This window comes from Eutrema salsugineum, unplaced genomic scaffold, assembly GCF_000478725.1.
Source record: "Eutrema salsugineum unplaced genomic scaffold, Eutsalg1_0 scaffold_3, whole genome shotgun sequence".
NCBI lineage: Eukaryota > Viridiplantae > Streptophyta > Magnoliopsida > Brassicales > Brassicaceae > Eutrema > Eutrema salsugineum.
In genome coordinates, this window is record NW_006256756.1 from 17,231,821 (window position 1) to 17,246,043 (window position 14,223).

The window sequence follows — 14,223 nt, forward strand, 5'->3', positions numbered from 1 at the left end:
CCAACTGAGCCGGGTTAGTACCCAGTTTGTCCTGGGCTGACCCGGTCCAAGACCCCTAGTATAAATAGTTTTTGGGAGAAAAACCCTAGATCTTACCTTTTATCTTTCATTCTCTCTTGAGTTTCTTTTCCCCTTTTGTTAAAAACGAGTTTGTTAAGAGATATCTGAAGGATTTAATCAATCTAAAGCTGTTTCTTATCATCTCATCTTCTTATCTTTGCTTCTAATCATGATTAACATCACCTCTTGCAAAAGATTAGGTGTGTTAATTATGATTAGTGAGTATAGTTCTTTATAGTCTTTGGGCATGGTAGATTAGGAGATTTTAATGTTAAATCTTTGATGTCTAGGTCTTAATCCATAGTTTCCTTTCTTGTTTAGTGTTCTTAATGCTTGATTAGGCTAGAAATAGTTAATCAAAGGTCTTAGGGAATTTCATGAACACAAGGTGTTTGATGAAATTCCCCAAAGAACTAAGCAAGAGTTTTTTATGATTAGCCTATCAGACTGGATGTCTAATGTGATTAATTAGTTAATGGAACTTGTTTATAATGCTTTTGATTGCTAATTTCACTAATGAGAGTTAGTTCTTAAATTTGGTAATTAAAAAAGTGATTAGTGTCTTGAAAGAGGATTAGTCAAAAATAGAGTTCTAGACTGAAGGATGAGCACTTTTGTGAGTTTGTAGACATCATGGGTTATCATTAAACATCCCCTAATCAATTACCATGCCCAAAGACTTGCTTTTTATTGGTTGATATTTGAATTTTCGTCATTGACTTTTGTTGACTTTTTATGTTGAATTTTGTTGACTTTTAAGTTGACTTCTGTTGACCTTTTCTATTTTTGCTTTTTTATTTATTGTTAATCTTGTTTGAGTTTTTGATAGCTTCTTTTAATCATTTGTTCAGTAGTTAATCAAACCAAAACCCCTGATTTGCTTAGCTTAAATAATTTCTTATATTCTTGGTGTGTTAATCTTAATCCCTTTGGATTGATACCTTAATATTGCAATGACATGAGCATATTAAGGAATTGATTTAGACAAAAATTCTTTTATCACTGATACATCACTCTTGTGGCTCTGATCAATCCTAGGCTCAGAGAATAGGTCATGAATCTACTCTCATGCTTTACGAATGACTTAGAAGAGATGAGATCCAGAATATGGCTAAGAACAATAGAGATCCTAATCGATATATATGATTGTCGATAACTTCAAACAACTTGACTCTCTGGGACTAATCTACATGATGCAATGAATGATAAAAGACATAGAAGAATGCAAAAGAATGAAACAGAAAAGTTAATAAGATAAAAAGGAGGAAGAACAATGGATCTGGGGAAGAATCCCCATGCCCATGTCCATCGCCTAACCCTAGAAAAACAAAGTTTGGTGGTTCAAAATCTCATTTCAGGAGCACACACCCATTTAGGACTGCTAAACAATGTATTTATAGGTCTTAAGGTCTTCCAGGTCTCATTTAGGGATTCTCTGAAGAGGAATGGCGAATTGGGCTTTGATGTTGGGCCTTGTGGCTCGTCCTAAGGTCCACCGGGGGTGAGAGTCTTCCAAGGCAAGTAAAACATGCTTTTGCCGCGGGTGAGAGTCTTCCGAGACTGGTGAACTGGGTCAACTTGTTCTCCATGTATCTTTTGATTGCACTGTTGGATCTTTGTGATGTAAGATGCTATGGAAATCTGGTTGTCTCCTCTTGATTGTCTCCAAATTTGAGCTGTATCGGACGGTGAGAAAGTCTTCATTTGAAGCTGAACTTCTGACGGTCTGACTATGAGTTAAAAATGTGGATTTCTTCCATTTTGCCATCATATTCCCTAAGTTTCCTGAAAAGAGCCTTGAAACTACAAATACATTAAAATCAAAATAAAAGTTCCTAAAACAAAGTAAAACCTTTGAAAAACCATTTGAAATTAATGGTGAAAAGTGGTCAAAATCAGGTGTTATCAAACATATGTATCCCCATCGAAAATCCCTTAGACCCAACAATAAAACTACTCATACATGATAAACGAAATCAAAAACATAGTATTAAAAGGTAGTACAGAAACCGAAATTGAAAAGAAAGAACAAGGGTTCAAGAGATAGATCTCTCTCCCTAAAACATAAAAAACAAAGCTTAAACTAAAATTTCTGTAAAGTATTTCGTCTCTCTTCTTCTTCTCCTAAAAACGACCTAAATGATAAGTATTTATAGTCTCCAATGCTCTCTGGTCTTTAGGGTTCCGGAATTGAGGCTGGGAAAATGATATAGGCTTCAGAAATGGGCCTTCTAACTCGGAGTTGTCTGGCCGCGGTCGAGATGTGCGTGACCGCGGGAATGGATGGCTGGCCGCGGTCGGGATGGTTGTGACCGCGGGGAATGGTCTGTTGGTCGTGGGTGGAAACGCTTGTCAGCTGGTTTACGAGACATCTTGCTCTTCGCGTATCTTTTGATTGAACCGTTGGATTGCCAAGCTGTAAAGTGTGCTGCAAAGCTGATACTTCCATCTTTGAGATCTCAAAATTTGAGCTGGATCAGACGGTGAGAAGGCCTTCAATCGGGGGTAAACTTCTGACGGTTTGACTCTGAGCTGAAATCTGGTCTTCTATCCATTTTGTTAAGCTTTTCCCTAAGTTTCCTGAAAAGAGTCTTGGAACTACAAATACTAGAAAACATGATAAAAGTACTTAAAAGCAATAAAAAACATAGAAAAAGTATTTCAAAATGATCCATAAAAGTGTCAAAATACGGTGTTATCAGGCGTGTTGGCAAGCTTGAAGATTTGTCCAATAAGCATGACATGCTGTACATGTTTTTGGCCGAAGAACATGACCTGCGGTACACCAGATGGCCGATACTTCATTTTTGATCCATTCTTCATGTCTTTCACCATTTCTCTCTACTGGTCTCAGCTCTTTTGCTCCAAAACAGCTCCAAAACAGCTCCAAAGTACCTGATAATCACTCCAAAACATGCAAGACTCACTTGGACCTAATGAAATTCCTAATAAAGCTAAAAACAGATAAAACACTGAGAAACCTACCTAATATGCAAGGATGAGACTCAAAACAAGTATTAAAATGTATGTTAAACCTGTTAAAATATGCATATATTAACTCCCCCACACTTGTCATTTGCTTGTCCTCAAGCAAACGAGAACAAATGAGAGAGAGAAGTTTGAAAGTGGGAATTCAAATCCAAAAGTATCACAGCTAGAAGTCATGCTCAATCTTTAAGTTCCTAGTTCTAAAATGCATCATAAGCAATATAGTCTAAAAGAGTTAGCCATTTCCATCTCTGAACGCATCAAGTCTAAGCCTTAACCTACACAAAACCTTCTTATTCCTCGGTCCTTTAACATTCATATAACGGTTTTCATGTGAATCAAAATGATGCATACTCAAACAAACAAGCTTGGCTAAGGGTGAGGTTATGAGACAAAGATGATCTCATTCATGCACTCCAAAAATGCAAGACACTCTGGGACCTAATGCATTTCCTAATAAAAGCTAAAACTATAACTAAACTCTAATAAAACTACCTATATGCATGCACGAGACTCTATATTTGGACTAAAAATGAATATATCAACTCTCCCATACTTGTCTTTGATAACACCTAATTTTGACCACTTTTATGGATCACTTTCAATATCTTATGCAGGTGTTTTCACTCAGTTTTAAAGGTTTTATAAATGTTTTGGAGTTTTAAAAGGCTTTTGAGGAAATTTGGAGCTTTGGAGTGCATTTTGGAGCAAAAGTACATTTTTGGATAAATTCAGGCCGTCAGAAGTTTGGCAACCAAAGAAGACCTTATCACCGTCTGATCATCCCCAACTTTGGAGACATTAAAGAGGAGACAACCATATTTTCAACAAACTTGTAATCAAAGCAATCCAATGGTTAGATCTCTAGATATCATCAATGCACTGAAAGCCAATCAACACAAGTCGAGTCAAGGACAGAAGCTTTCACCCGCGGCCAAGCTTGCTCCCACCGCGACTCAAGTTGTTTCACCCCTGGTGGACCTATGTCCGAACCTCAGGAGCCCAACTAAGGCCCAAGACACTTCCTGCACCCATTTTAATAGCCCTAGATGCCCAAACCTGGAGAAACACTATAAATACTCATTTTTTATGTCTTTTGTAAGAGACCGTCTTTCTTCTCTTTGGGAGATAACTCATTTGTAGCTTTAGGTTTTATTTTTATGCATCTGTAGAAGCTTTTCATTGCCACACTGTCTACAATAAGAGGAAATTTTCTGCAACTTTTGTTTATCTACTTTTCTGCTTTATAGTTCTTAAACCGATGATGATGTCTAACTCAGCCATGTCTGAGTAGTCACCGAGTTGGGTGAAGGGGAAATCCAAAGGGATCCCATGTTCGACTGACATCTAGGTTTTTAAGAAAAATGATTTTGATTTTTACATGATTCTTCCATTCATTCAAATCTCAAAGTGGTAACTCAGGATTGATCACTCAGAGTCCGATCCTAGGTTAAATCGAGCCACAAGAGTATAGTATCTGGGTTGCCTGAACCGGATCTTATGGATGTCACCGTTGTAGGAGACGAAAGCTATCTACAGAGGATACGTAAGCCAAGATGGATTTCGATCTACAAAGCATGATTTTGTTCTGGCATGAGAGCGAGAGTTAATTATCATGAACAAGTGATTAGATGATTAGGGTGACGAGGATTGGCTAATCTTACATGTGTTTATCCTAGTTTCAGAGTCATAGAAAATCCTTGCCTAAATTTCTTGTGTTTTAGAACATGAACCCTAAAGATAAACCTTGAACCCAACGCCGTTTTTCATATAGTTCAACCGATTTTATTTCCAGCTTTTTAATTTTCTGCATAATTAGATTTAGTGACAAACAAAAACTCTTTTTTATTAGATTAGGTTTACAATTGTTTTTAGCATCAGTTAGAAATTCTCAACACACAAATCCCTGTGGATTCGATCCCTAAGTACTACTGCGTTTGTTGTGCACTTGCAGCTTGTCTAGGGTAAAACTTGTGTTGTCCACTGCGCCCACATCAAGTTTTTGGCGCCGTTGCCGGGGATTTGTCGCTGTTGACCTGATTTCTTAATCTAATTTCAATTCTAGACTTCAAGATTTTTGAGTTTTGCTGGAGATTTTCTAACTTCTCTTTTTTTCTTTGCTTTCTTTGCTCTCAGGTGCATGAAAACTAGGAGAAATCCTGCCAACATTGTACTGCCCTTAGATGAGATCGACAAACACGAAAGAGTACTTCAGAGACTCAGACGAAGAAAGTTCAAGATGGCCAATCCGAATGTCTATCAGGAAGATCTTTTAAACCATGACCAAGATGATCACATTGGAGACGATGATCGTGATTCTATTCACAATGATGACCGAGATGCTGCCCAGGAAGGAGATGGCCAGCCACAACTCGATGGAGAGGGAAACCAAATTCTTAGAAATGCTGCTCAAGCCGCTGATAACCGAAGGAGACAAGGCCAGGTCGACCCCGAAGAACAAAGGAGTGATGAAAACATTGTTCCACCTAATGGTAGAGAGGCCAATCAACCCATACAGCTTGCCAATCTTGCGAGAAGACAGCCCCACAATAGACTTATTGCCGATTTCGATGCACCTCACCAACACTTTCAAAATAGATCAACTATTCAAGTTCCTGCCTTAGCAAGAAGGGATCACGAGATAAAACTTCAGATTGTATCTCTGGTGAAGCAAAATCAATTCCATGGAATCTCTTCTGAGCATCCAATGGACCACATTGATTTTTTTTGAAGAAATATGTGGAATGGTGAGAACCACTCTAGAAACTGTGGATTATATAAAGTGTAAGCTTTTCCCTTTCTCTCTAAGTAATAAAGCTTTTAGATGGTTAAAATCTATGCCATCTGGTTCTATTACTTTATGGGAAGAATGCAAGTCAGCTTTCCTGAATCACTTCTACACCAATTCAAGATCAAACCAGCTGAAAAACAAGATCCAAAGTTTCCAACAAGGCCCATTAAAATCATTCTATGAAGCTTGTGAGCGATTTAAAAAGTATGAGAGAGATTGCCCTCATCATGGTTTCTCTGGAGCAAACCTGCTGAGCACATTCTACAGAAGACTTCAGCAGAAGTATCAACTTTCTCTTGACACTTCCAGCAATGGAGATTTTAGTTCGAAAACTATACCACAATGGAGAGCACTCATCAAAAATCTGGCTGTAGCAAACATCAACAACAACCCTGAGTATGACATATCAAAGAAGACTATAATTAGTCATGAGTCAAGGGAGATTGCTGAGCTAAAAATCATGGTAAGTCAACTTCTTAAATCTCAAAATAAGAATATACATGCTTGTGATGCTGCTGCAGGAAATGAAGAAGATGGAAGATATGAAGATGATGGCATATATCAAGAAGAAGAAATCAATTTCATGGGAGCTCAAGCATACCAGAACCGATTCAGTCCAGCTTTCAACCACAACTTCAGAAATGCCAACTTCAACAATCTTTCTCATACATGAGCCATGGAGCCGAGAACCCCCAGAACCAGCCTTATCCGCAGCAGCAAAGGAATTTTCCAAACAAGTTCCAAAATGGGAACTATGGAGAAAGACCACCTTTCAACCCTCAAAAGACACAGACCAGCTTATTAGAAGCAACCCTTTCCCAGCTAAGCAACCAGGTAAAATCGCTTGAACAAAGTGTGATGCAGACATCTCAAGGCAATGAGAAGTGGATCAGGGAAATGGGAGTGAGGATCGATTGTATGTACAATGACTTGAATGGGTAGTTTGAATCTCTTGCAACCCATGTCAAGAAGTTGGAACTACAGATAGGTTAGACTGCAGATTCAATGAAGAGGCAACAAGGAGCCTTGCCAGGAAGAGTGGAAGATAATCCAAAGAAGTTTTGCAATGCCATGATGGCAGTTATGGAAGAAGAACCAGTCGCAAAATCCAAGGAAAAGTCGACACCTGAACCCCTCATGAAGGACACTAAAACCGAGCATGAGAGAAGCCATATTATCCCGGTTAAGGTACCAAAACGCTTGTCTGATCAAAGACTCAAAAAGTCTAAGGATCTAGGGCGTTTTTCTTTCACTTGCTCTATTGAATTTTCAGATTGCTTATGTGATTCTGGTGCTAATGTGAATGTTATGTCAAAATCTGTTGCTGAGAGACTTGGTATAGGAACATTTGTCTCATCTCTAGTAAGGATAGTCTTTGGTGATTCATATCAAAAGAGGACAGAAGGAATGATCCAAGACTTGCTACTGGTCATTGAAAACAAAATCATCCCAGTCGATTTCCAAGTTTTAGAGATGAACCAAGACAAAGAAAGACCTCTGATATTTGGTCGCCCATTCTTAGCAACTGTAGGTGCTATCATCGACCATGCAAATCACTGTTTAGTTTTCTATAAGACCACAGCGGATCCAGCTCCAAACCGAATGGACAAGAGCAAAGATAAGATTTTGGAAAAAAAAATGAACTAAAAGCACTTGCATCCAATCAATTTGCAAAGATCAAGATAGTGGTGCCACCAGACATCAGCAAGGAGAAGGGGAAAAACCTTGAAGAAATTGTTGAGAAGACAAAACATGTCTTCAAGGATGCAAAAATCATTAAGAAAGGAAAGGAGATTGTGATTCAAAATGAAGGAGATCCAAAGTTCAGGCTAAGAAGGATCCCAAGGACTCTTATTTCAAGAGATCCTGCCTCTTCTTCTCAATCCTAATCCTACCAAGAGTCTAGCTAAAAGATTTTAGACAAAAGCGCTTGATGGGAGGCAACTAATTTGGTATGATTTTCTTTTCTTTTTATTTCTTTTCCATCTGATCTTTTTATTTTTTATGCATTTCGGGCTTTCATAAAACCCAGAAAAACAAAAAAAAACCAGAAAAATATAAAAAGATAGGAGGAAGAAACCGGAAACCGGAAAGAAACAGGTGAAGCCGGAGCCATTTTGCCGCGGCCGCGATCATCTCAGCCACGGCCAGGCCTTCATTTGCTGCAGTCCACGACTTTCACCCGTGGCAAAACCATAGTTTGCTGCAGCCGCGCATCCCTCACCCGTGGCCGGCCTCTATTCTGCTTCCCGATTTTCCCGATTTCTCGCGAACCGGAACTTCAAAATCCCGATTTATTCTGGGATTAAACCGGGAAGTTCCTGAAACATTATTTCCGTGTTAAACATGCCAAGGTAAGTCCTTAAAAGCTTTAGAAATAAATTTTTCTTAGGAAAACATCTTTTTAAAAGAAAAAGAGGATTTCAAAGATCAAAAGACTCTTTTTCATCATCTTCTCCAACAAGCTTGGAGATTTTGAGAAAAAAGACCAGATTTCAAACTTGACAAATCTCTTTCAAAATTTTGAACCTGTCTCATTCTTTTCAAATGAGATTCCAAATCTATCATCACATCACACTTTCATCAAGGTATGGATCCAAATTTCTTACTTTTTCTTAAGAACTCAAATTTTAAAATGAGTAGAAATTCACCAAATTGGACCAGGACCTCTCAGATTTTGCAATGTTTGATCCTTGGCAAATCTGGATTATTTGGTCATTGTTAGTAGATAATATGATTAGAATGCTTATGAATGAACATTAACATCATCTTGATTTAGAAATCTCATATGTTGAACATCACTATATCGAATTTGACCAGGACCTCTCAGATTTTGCAATGTTTGATCCAATTACAGATTCTTTGTCATGTGAATGTGTTTGTGATAGCTGTATGAATATCTTGCTCAGAAAAATTGATTCAAAAGCAGCTTCAGTTACTCTCTGTCTCGAGAATTTTTTTTTACAGGCCATGGATCTCTCTCAGGTACGACTCATTCGAACCAAGAAGAGCCCTCATGCAAAGAACCCCCACTCGCAGGAGACATATGATGCATTAAACGAGACACAGCTGAGTGATGATGAAACTTTCTTTACCTTCATATCAGCACAGAGAAGAATATTTTCAGGAGAGATTGAGAGAGCCCCCACTCAAAAATCTGTACCTTGGAGAGCTAAGTCTTCCTCTAGGCCGAAGGTGAAGTTTGTTGGTAAAGCCATTGATCCAGACGTCAACTACTTGGAGCAGCTTGAGAAGCTGAAGATCAAACCAACTCCAGCAATTGATTACTCTACTCTTGAGATGCTTGAAATCAGAGAAGATGTGATATGGTATCTTGATAGGCTTGGTAAGAGATCATTCATGGAGCAAAGTTTTCCAACTTATGAGAGCAACACTAAAGAGTTCCTTGCATCAGCGACCTTGTGATACAAGAAGAGAGCTACTCCTAGAGCTCTAGATGGCATACTATCCTTCTATATTGGAGCTCATCTCTATTCTCTTACCATTTTAGGAATGTGTGATGCTTTGAATTTGCTATATTGCGATGAGATTGCTTTGGAGAAAGATACAGATGAGGATCTTTGGAAATTGATGGGTTATGGAGTTTATGACAAAGGAAGGTCCAAAGCCTCACTTCTCTCTCACCCTGCTGTTGATATGTGCACAAGTTTCTAGCACACACTGTGCTTTCCAGAGTCAACCAGGCGAATGTCCTTAAGCCCGAGCTGGTGACACTTCAGCTACTTTTCGCAGATCACCCAAGATTCCCTTGCTTTGTTTGCATCATTGCAAGGAACCTAGAGAAGGTTAAGCATGAGATGCTTATATCTGAGTGTCAGGACTACTCACCAGCCTCTGGAAGCATCATTACTTCGCTTATGGTAGCAGCAGGAGTTGAGTTTTCAGCCGAGACACCTCTTAGGAAAGATTGGTTTGATCTCTCTCAGTTCTCCAAAGACAGGACTATTACCAGGGCCAAGCTGGACCCCATTGGATTTGCTTAGAAGTTCTGCACTAGTACCACCGAGTACAGAGTTCTCCTACCTTTAGATTCAGTGCCCCGAATCCGAGATGGAGCAGACCCAGGATGGAGACCAGAGACTCACGATTTCTTACCATCTTTTCCACTCTTACCTCTGACCATGAAGCAATTTCTGGCTGCAAAAGCCAAGAGAGATAGCTGCAAACAGCAGGAGAATTCAGCCTGCACCATCTTCATCCTGAGCCAGGAGAACCAGAGCATCCACTAGGAGTGATGCAGACTTTGCAGCATTGAAGAAGAAACTTGATCAGCAGAAGAAGATCAAAAGGCGCATGAAGAAGTTTCCGAAGAAGAACCACAGGTTTGATGATGACTCTTCTGCCACAGAGAGAGAGACGACAGACATGATACATAGGCGCTCATCCATCACCTCATTATACCCACGGTTCTATCATCATTTTCTTTTCTTTTATTTTTAAACTCTTTTACTTTTATTTGCGATCTTCTCACCAACTTTTTCACACTGAGGACAGTGTGATTTAAGTATGGGGGAGGATGTTTATCCGTACTGATTTATTTTCTTTGTTTTTTATATTTTTCTGCAATTTTTAAATTTTTCTATGCTTATTAAAAGACATTGAGTGTTTTTCAGGAATGTTTGACACAAAACTATGATGAGTATAAAGTCCTAGTTCTTTTTGTGGTTAGTACTAGACTAGGTGGTAGCTAGAGTACTTGTACTACGAACTCCCACCAACGGATTTCTGTTCATGGAGATCTTTTCTGCCAGGATATACTATCTCATTTTAATTGAACATAATCTTGACATCTAATTTTTCCATCATTGGTTTTAGCAGGCATCATGATATACATCTAGGACATCTTCACCTTATTGTTACCACTCTTTGTTGTCATAGATGTCCAGTTCATCTTTAGCTGGTACCACACCCTTTACCCAAATCTTGAAGTTCAAACCTCATGCACTTTCTTTTTTGTTTGTATCGACAGATATGTGCAAAAACGCCGGAGAGGGAGGAACAATATAGTTTTCAGTCACTTCAGAGAAAGACTAAAGGAATTTGGGAAAGTGAAGCATCAAGAATCTATCAAAGCTATGGTGCCTCAAAAGCTTGAACTCAAAGGTAAATTTCGTGCCTCCTAAGACTCTACATCCAAAGGCTTCCCCTTCAAAAAAAGAAAAAAAAATGATAAAGTGAAAGGAAAGGAAAACCAAAAGCCTAAAAGAGTCTAGGATGGCCGAAATCATTTGAAGCAAAGGCTACAAATATTAATCTGTGAGTATTGGTTTTAAAACCTGGACAAAACTCTAAGTCTGGGAGAGTGATGGAGAGACCTTGATGGAAGGAGATTAGAAGGCAAGAGGAATGTGGCTGGAAACTATGGATATCAACAGACCTATCCTCTCTTGCTGTTTTGCATAATGTCTTGTTGATATAATCATAAAAAGCATCATTTAGTGTACATATTGAAGTCCAAGGCATATCTCATTTGCATACATTCTGGGTCTTTAAGCATTGATTTAGAACTTAGGAGCTTGCATTAGGTCCAAGAGAGTTTGCATGGTTTGGAGTGTTAAACAGGTTCATTCGGAGGATATTTTGAGTGGAGAGATGAGACTAGGTGAAGAAATGGTGTTGAAATGATCAAAAATGGTGAAGAAAGGCAATTTGGAGTTTCTCGGCAAAATAATGAACCGCTGGTCAATGTTTCTCGGCTAAAATTCATACCGCGGATGGATCTCTTGGCCAAAACACGTATCAGCTGCTTAAGCTTCTTGGCCAAAATCTCTGGTGCAAATATATTTTAAAGATCACGTGTCCGGGGAACCTTGCCATCCGATTCAGCTTCCGCGGTCTTCAAAACAGTTGAAAAGCATTCAGTCATGGTACCAGAAAAGTTGGAATTAGTGTATTTGGAGCAGTGAGATGAGAGTTATGGCCAGCAGAAGACATACCTGTCTTGCTTGTATTCTAGACCGATCCGATGTGCTTCAAAGATTACGCAGGACGATGCTATTCCTCTCCGATTCAGTATCCGGAGCCTTCATCAAGATTCACGAACTTTGAGTATTCTTTCCAGAACGCTTGATATCACCCGATTTGGAGCTCTGAGCTGGAAGATAACGTTTTTGGAGTGAACACCGGTTGAGAAGCCTTTTCCGGATCGTTCCAATATAAGTCAAAGATAACCGTCCGGGAGACCTTTATTTCTCTGTGTGCAATCAGGGTCTTCACCAAAGTTTTAGCTGGTTGAAAGTTATAGTGGTTTAAGTGTGGAGATGTCCCTGGCACCAAGATGAACACCGAGCAAACTAATTTTGGTGTTGGTGTGGAGATGTCCCTGGCAACCTGTTCTGCCACACCGACCTCCACACCAACATCGGAGAAGAGCACCTCGGTGTAATTTGCATCGTTTCAACCTGTTCTGCCACACCGACCTCCACACCAGCCAAAAAAACTTCTGTGCTAACTCCAGTGTTCCAGCATTTTCCTAATATCGGGTACAGCATCGGCCAAAGCCTGCCTGGTGTGGTCTCCAGCATTCCAACACTTTCACAGCATCGGCATCAACACCTGGGAAATGCATCCTGGTGCTAGCTCCATCGGCCAAGTTTTCTCCACCACACCGAGATCAACACCTAGGAAATGCATCCCGGTGTCAGCACATCAGACACAAGACCCAATTGAACCGGGTCAGTAACCAGTTTGTCCTGGGCTGACTCGGTCCAAATCCCTTTGCTATAAATAGTTTTTTGGAAAAAACCCTAAGTATCTTTCATTCTCCCTTTAGTTTTCTAGCCTCTTTTGTGTAAAATCCAGATTCTTTCTCAAGAGATATCTCGTTTTTTTATCATTTGAAGGCTGTTCTTATCATTTCCTTTCATCATTTAAAGCTTCTAATCATGATTAACATCACCTCTTGCAAAGGAAATGGTGTGTTCATCATGATTAGTGAGTAGTCCTCTCATAAGGTCTTAGATAGGTGGATTAGGGTGCAAAGATGTTAGATTAGGGAGTTTAGGAGTTAGATCATGCATCTTCCATTCTCTAATTAGCTGTTCTTAAGGCTAGATCCCAGATAATCACTTGGGTCTAGATCATAGGCATTTCATGCACCAAAAGTGTTTGATGAAATGTCTGAACCAAGCTAATTAGAAGTTTATGCATCAAGACCATGAAAATGATTGTTTTGTGTATAAATGACATATTAGAACTGATGTTTAATGCTCATTGATTCATATTTCACAAATGGAAATTTGGTTTGAAAGTGGATTGGTGTAGAGACTATGAGCTTGGGAAAGGATTAATCTGTCGACTTCTACATTGTCGAAACAAGAGATGCAACACATCAAGTGATTCTTGGATGGTCCTTTCTAGCAACTTTTGGAGCCATCATGGACTGGCCAAACTGGAGGATCTCATTTGCTAATATCGACAAAGATGTCTTCACAAAAGCTGTCATGTACAAGAGCAAAGCAGGAAAACGTTTTTCAACAGAAGAGTTTGAAGAAGAGCTTTGGAGTGACGAAGAATCTGCTAGGCAAAACAAGGAGATTTCGAAAAAGACTTGTCTTAGAGCATCTCCAACCCATTACTCCATTACTCCATAAATGGAGTAACTCCATTACTCCATAACGGAGTTGGTTTCTCTTTAACCCTACTCCATTTTTTACTCCATAAAGAATATTCTAATTATATTCATTTTCCACTAAATTCATAAATTATTTGCAGATGTACCCTTTTATTTGTCAAACTTATGAATTGAACCCAATAACTTTATTTTAGTGATTTATATTTAATAAAATAAAACTGTTATTTTAATTTAAGAAATTTTTATAAATAAATATATTACATTACACAACATAATAAAAACAATATAACTTAAGAAGATAACATAATTTAATTTAATTATCATCATTAGTATATTTTTCCACAAATGATCAATTAATGCATTTCGAAGTGAAAAATGAGATTATTTATCTTTGATTTCCCTAAATCGAGCAAGAAACTCTTGGAATCAAATATTATCATCCTCTGCCAATTGAACATCTGGAGGTGAAGCTTCTATTCCAACTTCAATCAGAGCATCAAGATCACGTTCATCTTCGATTATCATGTTATGTAAAATTACACATGTAGTCATTATATCATGTAGCACATTCTTTTGTCAAAAATGAACTGGACCTTTCACAATAGCAAAACGCGATTGAAGAACTCCAAATGCACGTTCTACATATTTCCTACATGCTTCTTGTTGTTGCTCATGAATAGTTTGCACTATGGTAGACCATTTTGGATATATATCATCAGCTAAATAGTAGCCCATATATTGAAGCTGAACAAAGACGGATTTTACAAAACCGGGTTGAGCAACAACAATC

At 38.7% G+C, this 14,223-nt stretch overlaps 1 non-coding gene across 1 annotated transcript; it reads right to left on the bottom strand.

Moving 5' to 3' along the window:
- Window positions 1-5,967: 5,967 nt before the first annotated feature.
- On the bottom strand, window positions 5,968-6,073 carry LOC112085816. Its single transcript, XR_002899106.1, has one exon. It is a non-coding gene; the product is annotated as a small nucleolar RNA R71 (small nucleolar RNA).
- Window positions 6,074-14,223: the final 8,150 nt, after the last annotated feature.